General features: G+C 46.6%; 2 protein-coding genes across 4 annotated transcripts in view; both read left to right on the forward strand.

Moving 5' to 3' along the window:
- The window catches only part of PLEKHB2 (pleckstrin homology domain containing B2), a 418,604-nt gene that overhangs the window by 111,976 nt on the left and 293,072 nt on the right, over positions 1-13,556 (forward strand). The gene's annotated exons all lie outside the window — the stretch shown is intronic.
- AMER3 (APC membrane recruitment protein 3) overlaps positions 9,191-13,556 on the forward strand; it is a 35,553-nt gene continuing 31,187 nt past the window's right edge. Inside the window, exon 1 of the mRNA XM_052685573.1 lies at positions 9,191-9,303. The gene's annotated coding sequence lies outside the window, so the exon portion shown is untranslated. The remainder of the gene's footprint in view (positions 9,304-13,556) is intronic.

Here is a 13,556-nt window from a genome sequence, read left to right on the forward strand (position 1 = left end):
AGCAGAAGCAGGAGTGGGAGGAGAAAGGCAGTGTGCAAGAAGATACATGCGTTCTCTCTTCCTGCTCATGCGTTTGATGGTGGGCTGTGAGGAGCAGTGCCCACTGTGCAGGGTGTGCTCAGTGTGGGGCCCAGTGCCCATCTGGGGAAGGAGCCCTTGTGGAGGCCAAGGGGCCCCTCCAGCTCCGGGGCACAGCAGCAGTACCAGGTGACACAGGAGCTCAAGCAGCACTGAGTCTCTAAAATTCCTGTGCCTGCAGAGAGATGCTGACCTTAGCTGACACAGTGGAGCAGGTGCCAGACACAGCCACCACATGGCAGTGAGATTACTGCCAGCGTGTGCTGAGCGAGAGGCACAGCCTGCTATGGACTCAGCGGGGGTCCGGCGTGGGCCACACGCACAGCACTGTTCCCAAGCCCCCTGTGGTTCTCTTTGTTACGTACCTGGCTCCTGGCTGCCAGACCAAGCAGAGCGTGGAAGATGCCTTTCTATGATCCACTTACATTTTTGCGCTACAGTCTCTTGTGGAGACTGGACACAAGAGCATTTTGGCTGCTGATTCTGCTTGTTCCAGCCTTAAAGTTGTCCAGATTGTCCCTTTGTCTGTTTAAGACCTCTGCACTAACCATGCTAATCCCCAGTAAGCAATCAAATCTCCCCATCTGTGCTTCTGTGATTTCCCTTGGCACCATGGTAGGACTTCTCTATTTTAATTAACTAGAGCTGGATGCCTTGTCAAGACTTAGCTCCTCTGATTTCTCATTGTGTTATCATAATACCATTTAGCAACAACACCATCCTCCTCAGCAAAAGAAACATCCCAGCCCCTTGAAGGCAGCACAGTGAACCAAAGAGAACTCAGCAGGGCCCACACTAATACACAGCTGCACTCTTGTGAAGTGGCTGCCTTTCCTCCCCAGGAAATATTCTAGTTCTTGCCTACTCACAAAAATGCATTTCAAAATGCATTTCCTTATTTTGTTTTTCTTTGTAGGCACTTAGTACCAACTTTTTAATCCATCTCTGCATTGCTTGATGAATGTTCTGTACTTACATTACACCCTATTAGTAAAAGCCTGAATTCAGTGGCACCAATTTTTAGCACCACTGTTTGCCATTCTCCAGCCAAACAACTAATTTCAAATTGTACTGAGCCTGCATCATATTTTGCAGCAGCCTAAGAACCAAAGCTCACATGTCACTTCACAAAATGAGAAGGAAGACGTTTGCTTCTGTATTAGCACAGACTTTCCCAAACTTGCTTACCTGGTTACCACTGTTAGCAGCAGTGACTGAAGACAGTGAGAGCTCCCAGCTCTGGGCTATGCATGCTGCAAAACTGTTCTGTGGAATCTTTCTAGTGCCACCTCTGACCCATAAACCTAGTCCACAAACCCTTCCTAACCCCCAAACATTAGGAAGCCCAACTGTGACTCCTTACCCTTGGTCTCACACCTCCCCATGTGCGTTTCCATCTCTTAAAGTGATGAGTGGTGCCTGCAGGTGCACTGACCAGCCGTTTTGCACAAGTCATCCAGGTAGCAGCAGTGATCAGTTTTGCATTAAATTCTGGCCAGCTCCCTGACAAAACTCTCTTTGTCAGCACCTGCAGACCAGCAGGACTGAATGCAGTCACTGTTACATGTCGACCAGGCTCATTTACAAAGCTCTGAAGCTGTGTACTCCTGTGCCATGAGCCCTCCCTTGGGATGAAGCAGCGCTGGAAGGGCTGTGTGTGCAAGATGAGGTTTGTGTCAAGCATCCTGCAATTAAACAGCAGGCAGCATTAGCAGAGAATAAGAGAGACAGGAAGGTGGTATTTGGACAACAGGTGCCCCAAGAGCAACAAATATAAGGAAGTATTCTCTGGTCTACTCTAAGGCAGAACCTACAAAATGGCCTCCCGTTGCTGGTTGCGGGCAGATAACCTCCCAGATGCACTCTGTGAGGATTTGAAGTCTACATGTTCTGAACACGGGTTGATAGTAAAAAGCATAAGGTATTTTAATATCAGTATAGAGTTGCAGGAATGGCACCGCCTGGTTTCAGGCCTGGAGTTTGTCTGCATGAATCACAGAACAGGAAGTTTGGGACTCTTTGAATCTCTTGCTGTTGACAAGCTTAAAGTGAAATTCAAAGCCAAGAAACTGCCCATCTACAGGCTGTGCTCAAGCTTTGATGTGGAGGGCCATCTAGTGGAAACTCTCTTTGTCCTCGCACCACATCCCGAGCAAAGGCATTATTTCTTTTAGCATCCCAGGAAACGCACGTTTTGAGCTGCCCATTCCAGTCAGAAGGCTCCTGCTTGGCCGCTGCAGCATCCACTCATCCACTCCTTTGGAACAGTCAAGCCTGCTTGCTGCAGGATCATTTCCTACAAAATGTGTATTTCCTTTGACTGATCTCTTTAGGAAGCTTTCCTTAAGACAAACAAGCCAAAGAAAGAACAAAACAACCTGGTTTCAATTTTTGTTCACTCTAATTCACACTCAAAAAAGACACAGTGCAACTACTGGACAGCACAGGGATGGTGCGGAAATGCAAGAACATCTATGTAGTGCTGCATCCCTGCTATGTGGTTCAATGCATCAGGTAGCTACTCAGTACCTTCTGCAGAGATACTAGGTGTTCTGAGCCAGATTCTCTGGTCAAAAGACAGTGTTAATATAGAAAATGTTGGAGCCATTGAGCCATTTCAGAGAGGTTCAGGTTCATGCTTGCAGCCGGGTCCTGCAGCAGCTGCAAGATTACCTAGGAATCCCATAACAAAGCTGGAAAACGGCCAGAATTTCAGTAAGTCTGGACAAAAATTTAGGTTTTTACCATTTTCTCAAACTTCAGTTACCACTGCATTAAAGCTTATGAGCCACTGCCCCTTTAACAGAGGATGTTTCTGTTTGTTTGCTTTTCCTCATGATGTGCTCATGATTGATAGCTAAAGCACTGTCATGAAGCCTACTATTCTGGGACATTGTAAGCCGTTACTGATTGTCTGCTTTTGGTATCTACTACCCTTACCTGTCTGCAATGGATCCTTTTTTTCTTTCTTCTTGTCTCCTTTGGCCTGTTGCCCACAGCCGTGGGGCACTGAGTGTAGCTGAGTGCTGGGCTGTGGAGAGCCTGGTCTCCACCTTCTTACTGCCATCAGAGCACCATTTTGGGTGGAACAGCAGCACACATCAGGCAAAACAACACACAACTTCAAAGTCACGTTTAGGTCATGAAGACCTGCAGCATGACGAGGCCCAGTGACATTTCAGGTACTCAGAACGTAGGGATGGAGCAACAGATGAGGAAATCACTGTCCCCATCATTCTGCCACTCGTGCCATTTCTGTGACGACAACAGAGCTACGTGTCATCCCAGACTTCCTGCTTGGCTGGAACTCATTAATGGGCAAAAGGAAGAAGCCACTCTGTGGCTGGCTTTTGCCCTCTCTGGTGTGCAGGGATGGGCTGGGCTCTCTGAACACTGGCCATCTCCAGATGACTGACTGTGCAGCTCTGCCAGTACAGACCATGAAGTTGTGATGGAGCACTCAGCTGCTCTCCTTCTTAGCCTTGCTTGTGTCCTATTTCACAGGTTTGCCAGCCCTGCCAGCACTCAGGAACATTGGAGATCACAGCATCCACTCTGCTACAGTTCAATGCCATGGTTCCAGGCTTCTGGCCATGGGTGTGCTTGCTCCTGGCCCCCAGCACTGTGCTGGCTTCTGCTGACATGATGCTGCTGGTTGAAAAGGGACTGCTGTCCATTGGGAAGAGAAAAATGTAACAGCTTTGTGTTTGAGTGCTATCTAGGTGCATCAGCTGGCTTGGAAACTTTAATAACCGCTCTGTGAAAAAAGCAAACAGCCGGGGAGAGATTGTTCTGTTCCAGAGCAATGGAAGTGCCAATGCCATGAGAGCATAAAACCCAAAGAATAGCACCTGACAAATCACCCCGCTCACAATGCCCTGGCAGCTAGAAGACCTATAAAAAACCCCTTATTTTAAAACCTTCTGGTAATTAGTGTAGCTGCAAACCAAATGATGACCTTGGCACTGTCAGTACTCATGATACATTAATGAAGCATTCTGTCAGGGGCTAAGTTCATCCAGTGTTACCCTTCTTTCTGCTGCAACTGAAGAAATATATTAATGCTCATGCCTCACTATCAGAAGAGTCTTACCTATAATGCTGTGTTTTTACTACAGACATCATTAAGAGACTTCAAGGTGCATGTTCAGAAGTTTCACCTCCCAGCTGGGCAGACCGCTCAGGCAGCAGCAGGCAGCAAGCTGCTGGTGTTGGCCACTGCCACTGGGCACACAGGAGGTGAGAAAGCAAAACGCACACACACACCATCAAACAGCACCTCTAGGTCTGCTAGCAAGCTGCTGTTAAGAGCCAGTGCATTATTCTAAGACATGCATTTTGCCACTTTAAAATGACACTTGGTTTTAGCATGCTACTTGCCACCACCAGGACAGACCCAACATGCAGATTTGTTTCCAAAGTGTTTGATCGGGGACGTCAGCCATGAGCATTTGAGTTGGCATTGTTACCAAGGGCACCAATGGTGATTGCAGAGCCTTCATTTTTGTCTTTGAAATTCCCTTTTGTTTGCCTGTTTTGGGATACAGACTAGCAGGCAGTGGGACTGTATGTCAAGGTGCACCTGTTGCAGCTGGCATCCTGGACACTGTGCTCTTTTCCCTTGAGGTCCCACTGCCTGTACACACAGCCAAGAGGATTCTTTCTTGTGGGCAGGATTTGTGATATGCTCTGTGTTGTCCATGAGGACTCAATTGTGAGATCCTGTGACAAGACCGTTGTCTGCAGTGTGACCGTGCCAGAGTCTGGGTGGCAATTTATTTTTTCTTAGAGATACAACATGAAAGTGTGCCAACAGTGCAGGGCAGAGGCAGGAGCAGCAGCCTGTCCTGCTCAATGTTTAGCATCCGTATCTGTGTATGTGCATCTCAGCCTGCTGTGCTTTTGCACTTTGCCCTGGTAACATTATCCAGCATCTCATTTATCTTGTACTGAGGAGGCCTTTTTGATTTTAGCCCTTCATGGATCCTCACTTCAGCACCTGAAAGACTATTACATCAGAGCCACTGAAATAGCTGCTCCCTCACTGGTGGCCAGCCTGTTATTTGAAGCCGTGTTATCTATGGCCTCTTCACCTGTATTTCCATTTTTGGTTTCCTAGCTGAGCCTTTAACAAAGCCTTCAGAGGGATTAATTATGAGCTCTGACAAAGAACAATACAAAATTAAGCAGGGAAATGAAGTCACACAAAACAGTCATTAAAGATTTCCTATAGCATCCCCTCAAGTCATCACACAAACATCTCCTGCAGTAGATTCAGAGAAAATGTTGCTGAATAATTATTTCGCATTTGAGACAGTGAAAATCTTTTAATGGCAGTAGCAGTTCAATGAGCTGCTTTGGGTTGGAAGGGGTCTTAAAGCCCATCAGGGACACCCCCAGCTCAGGATGTCCAGGGACCCCCAGCCTGACCCTGAGCACTGCAGGGATGGGGACCCACAGCTCTCTGCACAGCAGTGCCAGGGCCTCACGCCCTCACAGTAATGAATTTCCCCCCGTTCTTATATTCTTGAATACCTGGAATGGAGATACTTTTGAATATGTGACTCGGATATTTGTATTTTAACATTTCTGCACTTGGGTTCTCAAGGTGTCATTCCCTTCTATTTCTGTGCTAAGCGCCGTTATTAATAACAATCCTAAATTTTGCTGCTCCCCAAGTAGATGAGAACAGAGTAGCAATTAACTTAATGCAAGCCCTGGAAAACAGTCAGATAAGTAGCAAAGATTGTTCACTTCAACCTGGCGGCGTCATCTGCCAGACATCTGGAGAGAAAATCCTCCGTATCCCATTACCCATCCTCTGCAGCCTGCAAGACCAAGAAATACCGATACGGATCCATCAATTATTAAATTTGAGCTGATACTAGCAGAAAACTCAACTGGATCAAAGATGTTAGACTCTTCACTGGTTCATTCATTGGCAGGAAAAAGCCTGGGTCAAATTCATTCTGTGAGTCATTCCCAGAAACAAATACTGCTGTCTCAGCAAACAGTTTTTCCGATCTCTGCGGGCTCAAAGAGCCAGTTACATTTTTTTCAGGAGAGAAGATGATAAAACAGCACAGTTTGCTTTCTGTGAGTTTCTCCTGCTAAAAGTTGCCTTCATTCACCTGATGCCAACATTTGCTGCCCACACTGGGGAGATGCAGCCTTCCCATCCCTGCCAGGCTGGGCTTGCTCATCCCTCTCTGTGTTTCCATACCAGCCCCCACATGGTTTGTCCTCCTCCTTCCCCCAGTCCTCCTCGCTGTACCAAGGATCCTCGCTGCCCTCATGCCACACCATCAACTCTTATTCCTCTCCTCTCGAGGGTCCTCTTCTGCCTTCCCCAAGCCAAGGGCAGCGTGTTTCTGCTGAACAGATGGCAGCTGCTCCACATGCCCCTCATTTGCACTCATTTGCAGTTTTCTGATTTCCCATCTCTTTCATCCCTAGCGATGTTTGAAACAATTCTGGACAGACTTAATTAATCAGGGAGGATGATGAGGTATTGCAGGAGGTACCTTTTGAACCCGATTGATAGCCATGGGGAAATAGCCTGAAATGAAGGAATGGCAGAGAAGCCCAGGGGGAAGTTCAGGGAACTGTAAGTTGAGAACTATTTGGATAGGAAAAAAGTTCCCCTGCAATGCATAAAGGTACTGTGGGTGAGCTGCTACTCAATGTACTGTGTATTTACTGGTGCATGGAATGGGACTGTGATTCACACCCAAGAAAACTAAGGCTATGGACGGCTATGGCCATGGACAGCTACAACTACGTACTGCCTTAGCGATGGATGTAGGCCACTTCCTTTGTAGGAAGGAATAAAATGCCCTGAAAATGGAAATGTTTTTCCAAATGGATGTTCTAAAATAAACAAACACCCAATCAAATACTTGGAGTTCTCTCATCACAGAAGCTGCTTTATCTGAATGACTATAAACAGATTTGGGTATCTGATCAGGACTAGTACAATTGCCTCTAATGGCTCCAGCAAACAGCACTGGGTGCTGTCTGTGAGACAGGAAGACCTGTGTGAGAGCTACCCCCATCCCTGAGGAGCAGTGACACTCTGTCCTAGAGATAGAGCTTCTACAGGAACCACTCGAAATGCTACAGGAGCTAGGAGCTCCTTCCTGGCCAGATGCACTTGTCTGGATCATTAAGGATAGTCCTATTGAACTTGAGTTGAACATAAAGTAGGCTTCATCTGCAAATTTTAGGTACTTGCAGTTGTCTGTTTCTCTCTCCATGTGGCAAATCTGGGTACACCTTTTCTTATGTATTCTTCAGAGTTCAGAAACTCAACACAGAAATAATGTGCTTGCATGATTTTCAGGTCCAAATTCTGAAACTGTGTTTTTTTGCAGGTTTTCTTGGACAGTATCAACACCAGCCCTCAGCTCTGAATTGCACAGGATTCCTCTGGTTGAATCTCATGTCTGCCAGCATTTCCAGCAGACTTTGGCATCACTTTGGATAAAGAAGGACTTTGAAGTTGTAAAGTCCCCTGTTTCCAAAACAGAGTGCACCAACTGGAAGCTCTCAAAGGCTGCAGCACTGCAGAGCAAAGATTTACCATCTGAAATCTGTGGCTGTATATATCACTTAAGAAAGGCTTCTTCTTATATTAGAACAAATATTTCAGGCAGAATAAAAGCCATCAAATCAACTTCTATTTAACGCATTTTCCCTCATGATTGCCCTTCATCTGCTTGCCAGAACTACGAGGATTCACCTGCTACTTGTTCCCTCCTCCTCCAGCCTTTCAGCAGGTAACAGAAGGGCTTTCTGCCTGTTGCACATTGGACTGGACTGGGGATGTGTTTCAAGATGCATCTTCCCAGCCTCTGCCACCAAGGACAGCGAGGCTTTCCGGCTGCCATTCTGAGCACGAGCACTCATCTCTGCCTCCTGCAGTGCTAACGGGGTGACATTTTAGTTCTGGAAGTTTACACAGCACAAAAGTTTAAGTTCCTTCCCTGCTTCATCTCCAAGATTCAGCTAAAGCACACTGAAAATGGGAGATGAGAACAAGGAGAAGCTTTTGGCTTTTGTTCCCTTTCTGCTGCAATGTGGGAGACAGAAGATATCAGCACTCACTGTCTGATGCACCATTTTCTCAGAGAAAACTCATCTGATTCCTAGAGAGCTGGAGGACATACTTGCACAGAATTGATCTGTCTGAATGTACTCTGCTTCACTCCATTGCCTGAGAGCAGCCTGCTCATAGTGCCAGAGCAGTGATGCTGGCTCTGTATGGCTCAGTACTCAGAAACTGCAGTGCGTGGTGAACTGCTGCAGTGGATTAAGCCACTGCTTCACAACACATGCTTTGGATTTAGGAGGCCTAGAAATGTTATTTTAAAAAGCAGGAAGGGGAAGGCAGGGGATCTGGAAGGGTCAATGGACATCTGATCAGATTGGAAGGTCTTCATGGGGAGAGAGGGCTGGGCAAGGAAGTCAGTGTTACATCAGTGTGCAATTAAACCTTTGGTGTTTGTGACGATAATGAATTCATCTCCATACTGAAGGATGATGTAACACCAGATGTTGACATCGCTGCACACCGAAACAGAAGTTAGGCTGGCTCTAAGGGGATATCAGAGATCACATGGTGGCAGCAGTGTGAGGCTCCAGCTTTGGGCAGCTGAGCTATTCACACACACCCCTTCATCACTTCACTCACGTAATCCTCTCTGAGTTTGTCACAAACAGAAGCCTCACAAAGCACCATCATCATCATCATCTCTCTCACCTGGGAACACACTGTGACTGCTTTTACTGAATCCCAGTCAGAAACGAAAATCCACGTGAGAAATGATGTTGATGTGGATGTGTTCCTCCCTGTGTAATAAGCTGTGGTGTACAGGGGAAGTGAAATGCTGGCTCAGGACTCCCAGGCTTACCTCCTGGGCTCTTATTCCTTAGCAAAGAAGGCATTTCCGTGATACCAAGCATATGGCTGAAATATGCATCTTTCCTAAATCAAGCTACATGTGGAAGCCCAGAATCTATGTAAGGTATGGAAAGCTGCAAGCAGGAGGAATGAGGGGGTGGGGATGAAAGAAGGAGGAGTAAAAGACAGGGGGTGGAGAGTAGCACTGGAGAGCAGCAGTGGTCCAGCCCCTCTGAATCTGAAAAGCATCACCGGAGCCTCTGGATAAAGACCAGCCTCAAAGCAGGGCTAGGAGAGAGGATTTCTGCTCAGTGCTAAGCGTGGTGAGTAGGATTTTTGTCATCTGCCTTCTTGTTTGCTCTGGTGCAATGTCAAGCCCTGTGCTCTCACACTCACAGAGACTGCAAGGGACTGTTATTTTGGGGTGACTGCTTCTTTTCAAAGCATTGTTTTGGATTTATTTTTCCATCCATAGGACGAGTGCACGCCTGCGTTTACATAAACGCACATCCAATCTCCTCTTAAAGCAATAAACTACTGAAAACAGCCAAAGGTGTCAGGGTTAATGCACAACAGGCTGCTGGCCAGGGCGAGCAAAGATGCCCTGCTTCTCTTTCAGGTATGCAGCAGGGGATTCTGCTCAGCTGCCTTCCTGCTAGCAGCAGCCTGCTGCTTTGGCAGATCCCTGCACAGGAGTTGATGCTGCCTTTCATGCGGTGCAAGAAGAACATTTCAAGCAGTTATGCTTCTTTCAGGCTCAGAAGAAAACTGGGTGAAGGGAGCGGAGGGTTTGTTGGAGAAGAGCCTCCTTTTGTCACGGTTTGTCCCTGCTCACACCAGGTTGGGCTGCCCTGGGCTCTGCCTCTGCCCCTGGGACCCCTCCTATGGGGATGCTGTGAGTAGGAACATGCTTAATTTTACTATGGAAAAGCCAGAGCTGCACAGAGCAGTTGGCAGGGCTTAAAGGAAGGCTCAGGCTTCCCTATAGCACATAGCTAAGAAGATTAAGCATTTAACTACGCATCCTTCTAGTATTCTGCTGGGGAGCATGAGGTTTTATTTTGTCTGCTTGGTGGAATTAAGATATAAGAAAAAAAAAAAGCCAAGGTGTTTTTTAAACAGAAAGCCACTGCCTGAGCTAAATGTCTGTGTGAATAATTGGGCATCCTGGGTTACCCAGAGGGATGGGTGGTTGGGGGCACTGATGAGATACAGCCACCAGCAGCGCCGAGAGGAGCGCTCCCAACGAGAGGCACGGTGTCAGTGCAGGTCTGTGTGCCACACGGCTTCCTTTGGAGAGAAGCATCCTCCTGCACTGTGAGCCACGACTGCCCCTGGCTACGCCCTCCATCCTTTTCCCCCTGCTCTTTTCTGTTTTCTGATAGAGATGAGTACAGAGGAAGTGAGAAGCGGAGCTTTAAATCCTCTTTGGTTTTTCCTCATAGGAACTATCGTGCTTATTTGGTTACTAGAAATAGTGTTACAGTGGTGTGAACAGGATCTCACCACCCATCAGCAGGCACTGAATGCAACCCTGAATACTCAGGGTTTTTAGTAAACGTTTCTATTATTACCACTCATCTCCTGGGGATGTGAAGGGGTTTTGATGGTAAATAAACGGTCCTATTCCCAGAATAACCTCCACTTTGCTGGGAGCACAAGCTCTTCTTTATGCACTGCTAATTGATTGGATCCTAAGCATTATTGATGAGCACCATCCACTGTCTTTGCAAGTAGCGGAGGCTCTCAGCTCCTCGCTCTTGTCTGCTGATGCACGTCAGGGCTTTCAGCCAGCGCACAGCAAAACCCACCCAAGGGTAACTCACCATTGGAGGTGGGAGCCAGATGGCTCAGTGCTCAGCGCTTTCCCTCTCCTGTTGTACCATTTATCAAAAGATGCTCTAAAACATGCTTTGTTTTGAAGTGTGTCCATTTAAAGCGTTACACGTGCTCAGGTGCCCTAGCCAGGTACGTGCTGTCAAGAAATGTAGTGATGCTACCATTTCCTTTTGGAATGCAGGGGTAACATTCTCAAAGGCGATCGATGCTCAGAATCAGAAGTCTCATTGGTATGAAGCCACTTGTGGAAAAGGGATTTTGGGCTCATTCCAGAGCTGTACCCTAGAGCACAAAAGCAGTGCAAATACTGTTTCCCCCTTCTTTTTAAATGTAATAAACTTGAGAACTGTGCCAGGTTTATACAGCCTTCTGTTAAATAAAAGGAAAATGCTTGGACGGAGGTGAAAGTAGAGCCCAGGTGTCCTGCAGAACTCTGCTTAGCAAGGCAGCGCAGCCCCAGCTCTACAGCATGCCAGTTTTATAAATAGACTAAATGTGAAAAAGGGGAAAAGGCACTCCTGGCTGCCCTGAAACACAACGTCTGTGTTCTGAATTCTGCTAACTTCTAGTCTCCTGGAAAGACAATCAGTTATAAATCGTTATAAACGAGCAAGAGAGCAAGAGAGAGTGTCCCAGCCAGACAGCTGATAAGATTTTGGAATAGATGAACATTAATTATACTTTTTCCCTGCTTAGGAAAAGCAATTTTTCTTATTAATTAAACCAAATTTGCTGAAGCTAGAGAGTTCATGAAAACTCTCTCTTCTTAATCCTATTATTCCCATCTATGCACTTGTTGAAGCAAATACCCCTTCTTTTCCAGCACGCTGATTTTCCTGAAGTTTCATCCAGAAGGACTGGTATTTTAGGTACTGAGACATTAAAAGGCAATCTATTTTAATTTTTCTTAGGAGTAAATGATGTGGAACCTAACCTTTGCCACGAGAGATAAGCTAGTAGTATGTAAGATAATAATATTATCATCATCAGCCCAGAAGTCACAACAAATCTTTCTCCACTCCTCCACAGAGAGATGACCCCAGAAAATTCCCATATCTCACCTTGAGATCCATGAATGTATGGAGGCAAAAGTGGCCTGCCCCTTCTCTGACCCACACATTGGAGGTTCGGACAGCCTGAGTGCCTCCTGCACCCATCTCCCTCCTGCTGAACATCCAGCCCAGGGCTGCACGCTCCTCTCCACTCCTCCTGGCTATTGAGCCGTGCTGAGGTGGGATTTAGGCCATCTGAAGATGAGTTGCATTAAGCAGAACGCTTTCCTAATTCCATCCAGTCCTCATAACACGGGACTGTAAGGAATTTCTTTGGCTGACTAAAACCAAGTCTCCCCAGCCCACACACGTGCTCACCTTCCCATTCCAAAACATTAATTCACTTGCAGATGAATCACAGACACAGCAGAAACCCTCCTGTGTTTACGAGAAGGCTGTCAGACACCCTGCGCAGATGGCATAACCTTGAACACCGAGCAACTCCATTTTTGAGAAATGTTACCCATATATATGTTACCCATATCCCCACCCTTCTTCCCATACAAACTCAGCCTACAGACCTGGTTGTCTACTTAGAAGCTTGTGAAACCCCAGCAGCAAGCAGCTGGTGTGACCAAGAGAGAGAAAAGCACTGTTAGCTGCAGCTGAGAAGCCCAGCACAACTGTAGGAGACTCACGGATGTGTTCTGTCCAAATGAGTGCTCCACAAGCAATGCAAAACAGAGGTGAAGTGACACAAATGAAGAAAGCATCCAGAGTTTGCTGGAAACAGGACAAACGAACCTTGGTCTGCTGGTTTCTGCAGGTTTCTGTTCTTTGTGGTGATTTTTAATTGCAAAATGTTTTTCCTTTCATAAGGTGGAAATCAGTCCTTTGCTTTCTCTTGACCCACATGAAGAAGAAAGGTAATGCAAGTTATGTCCAAGAGAAGAGAAGCTCAAAGGAACAGCTACAGACCTGCAGCTGTGTGCACGGGTCAAGAAATCCCACAGATGTACAATTTTAAAATGTCCAGAGTAGTTTTTTGCGTGATTTTGATCAGTTTTACGTAATTGCTGGAGGGGAACTTCCCCTTACATCTCTTCTAACTGCTCTGGTACAGCTTGTGGGGTTAGAGATACGCCTTGTGTCCCTGCAGGCACAAAAACTTGATATCCTAGTATGGGCCATTGCAACCAGAAGGGCTGAGAGCATCAGAAAGCGTAGAAAGAGAGCAGCACTGCGTAATTACTCTTGTTCTATATTTGAAAAGAAATAAATACACTGATAATTCATATCATGAGGATAAAAAGGGGGTCAAGATCTGAAAAAAAAAAAAAAAGAACAATTAAAAACAGTTCAGCAGGCTCAGGTATTTGGCACTCCGTCCTGGAGCTCACACTTAATAATGGTTTTAACAGGGAAGATTCCCAAAGTTGTGCCATTGTTCAAACAGGATAATGATGCAGCAGCAGAAATGTATTCCTTCTGAAATAGGCCATTTCCTACCAAAATAACCCTTGTTTAACACTCAGAGCAGGTAGAAGCAGCCCAGCACTAAGCACAGCATTGCTCTCCTGCTAAAATCACAAAGGGCACAGAGCCCTGTGGAGCTTCCCAGCAGCAGGGCAGCCTGCTGGGACACAGCACCTACATCTGCTGTCAGGGACTGGGATGTCAGACACGACATTTGTGGGACATCAACACCCAGCCTGGCGTCGGCTGTTTATGGTTGGTTTCACAAC

The sequence above is a fragment of the Tympanuchus pallidicinctus genome, unplaced genomic scaffold (assembly GCF_026119805.1).
Source record: "Tympanuchus pallidicinctus isolate F22 unplaced genomic scaffold, pur_lepc_1.0 scaffold22, whole genome shotgun sequence".
NCBI lineage: Eukaryota > Metazoa > Chordata > Aves > Galliformes > Phasianidae > Tympanuchus > Tympanuchus pallidicinctus.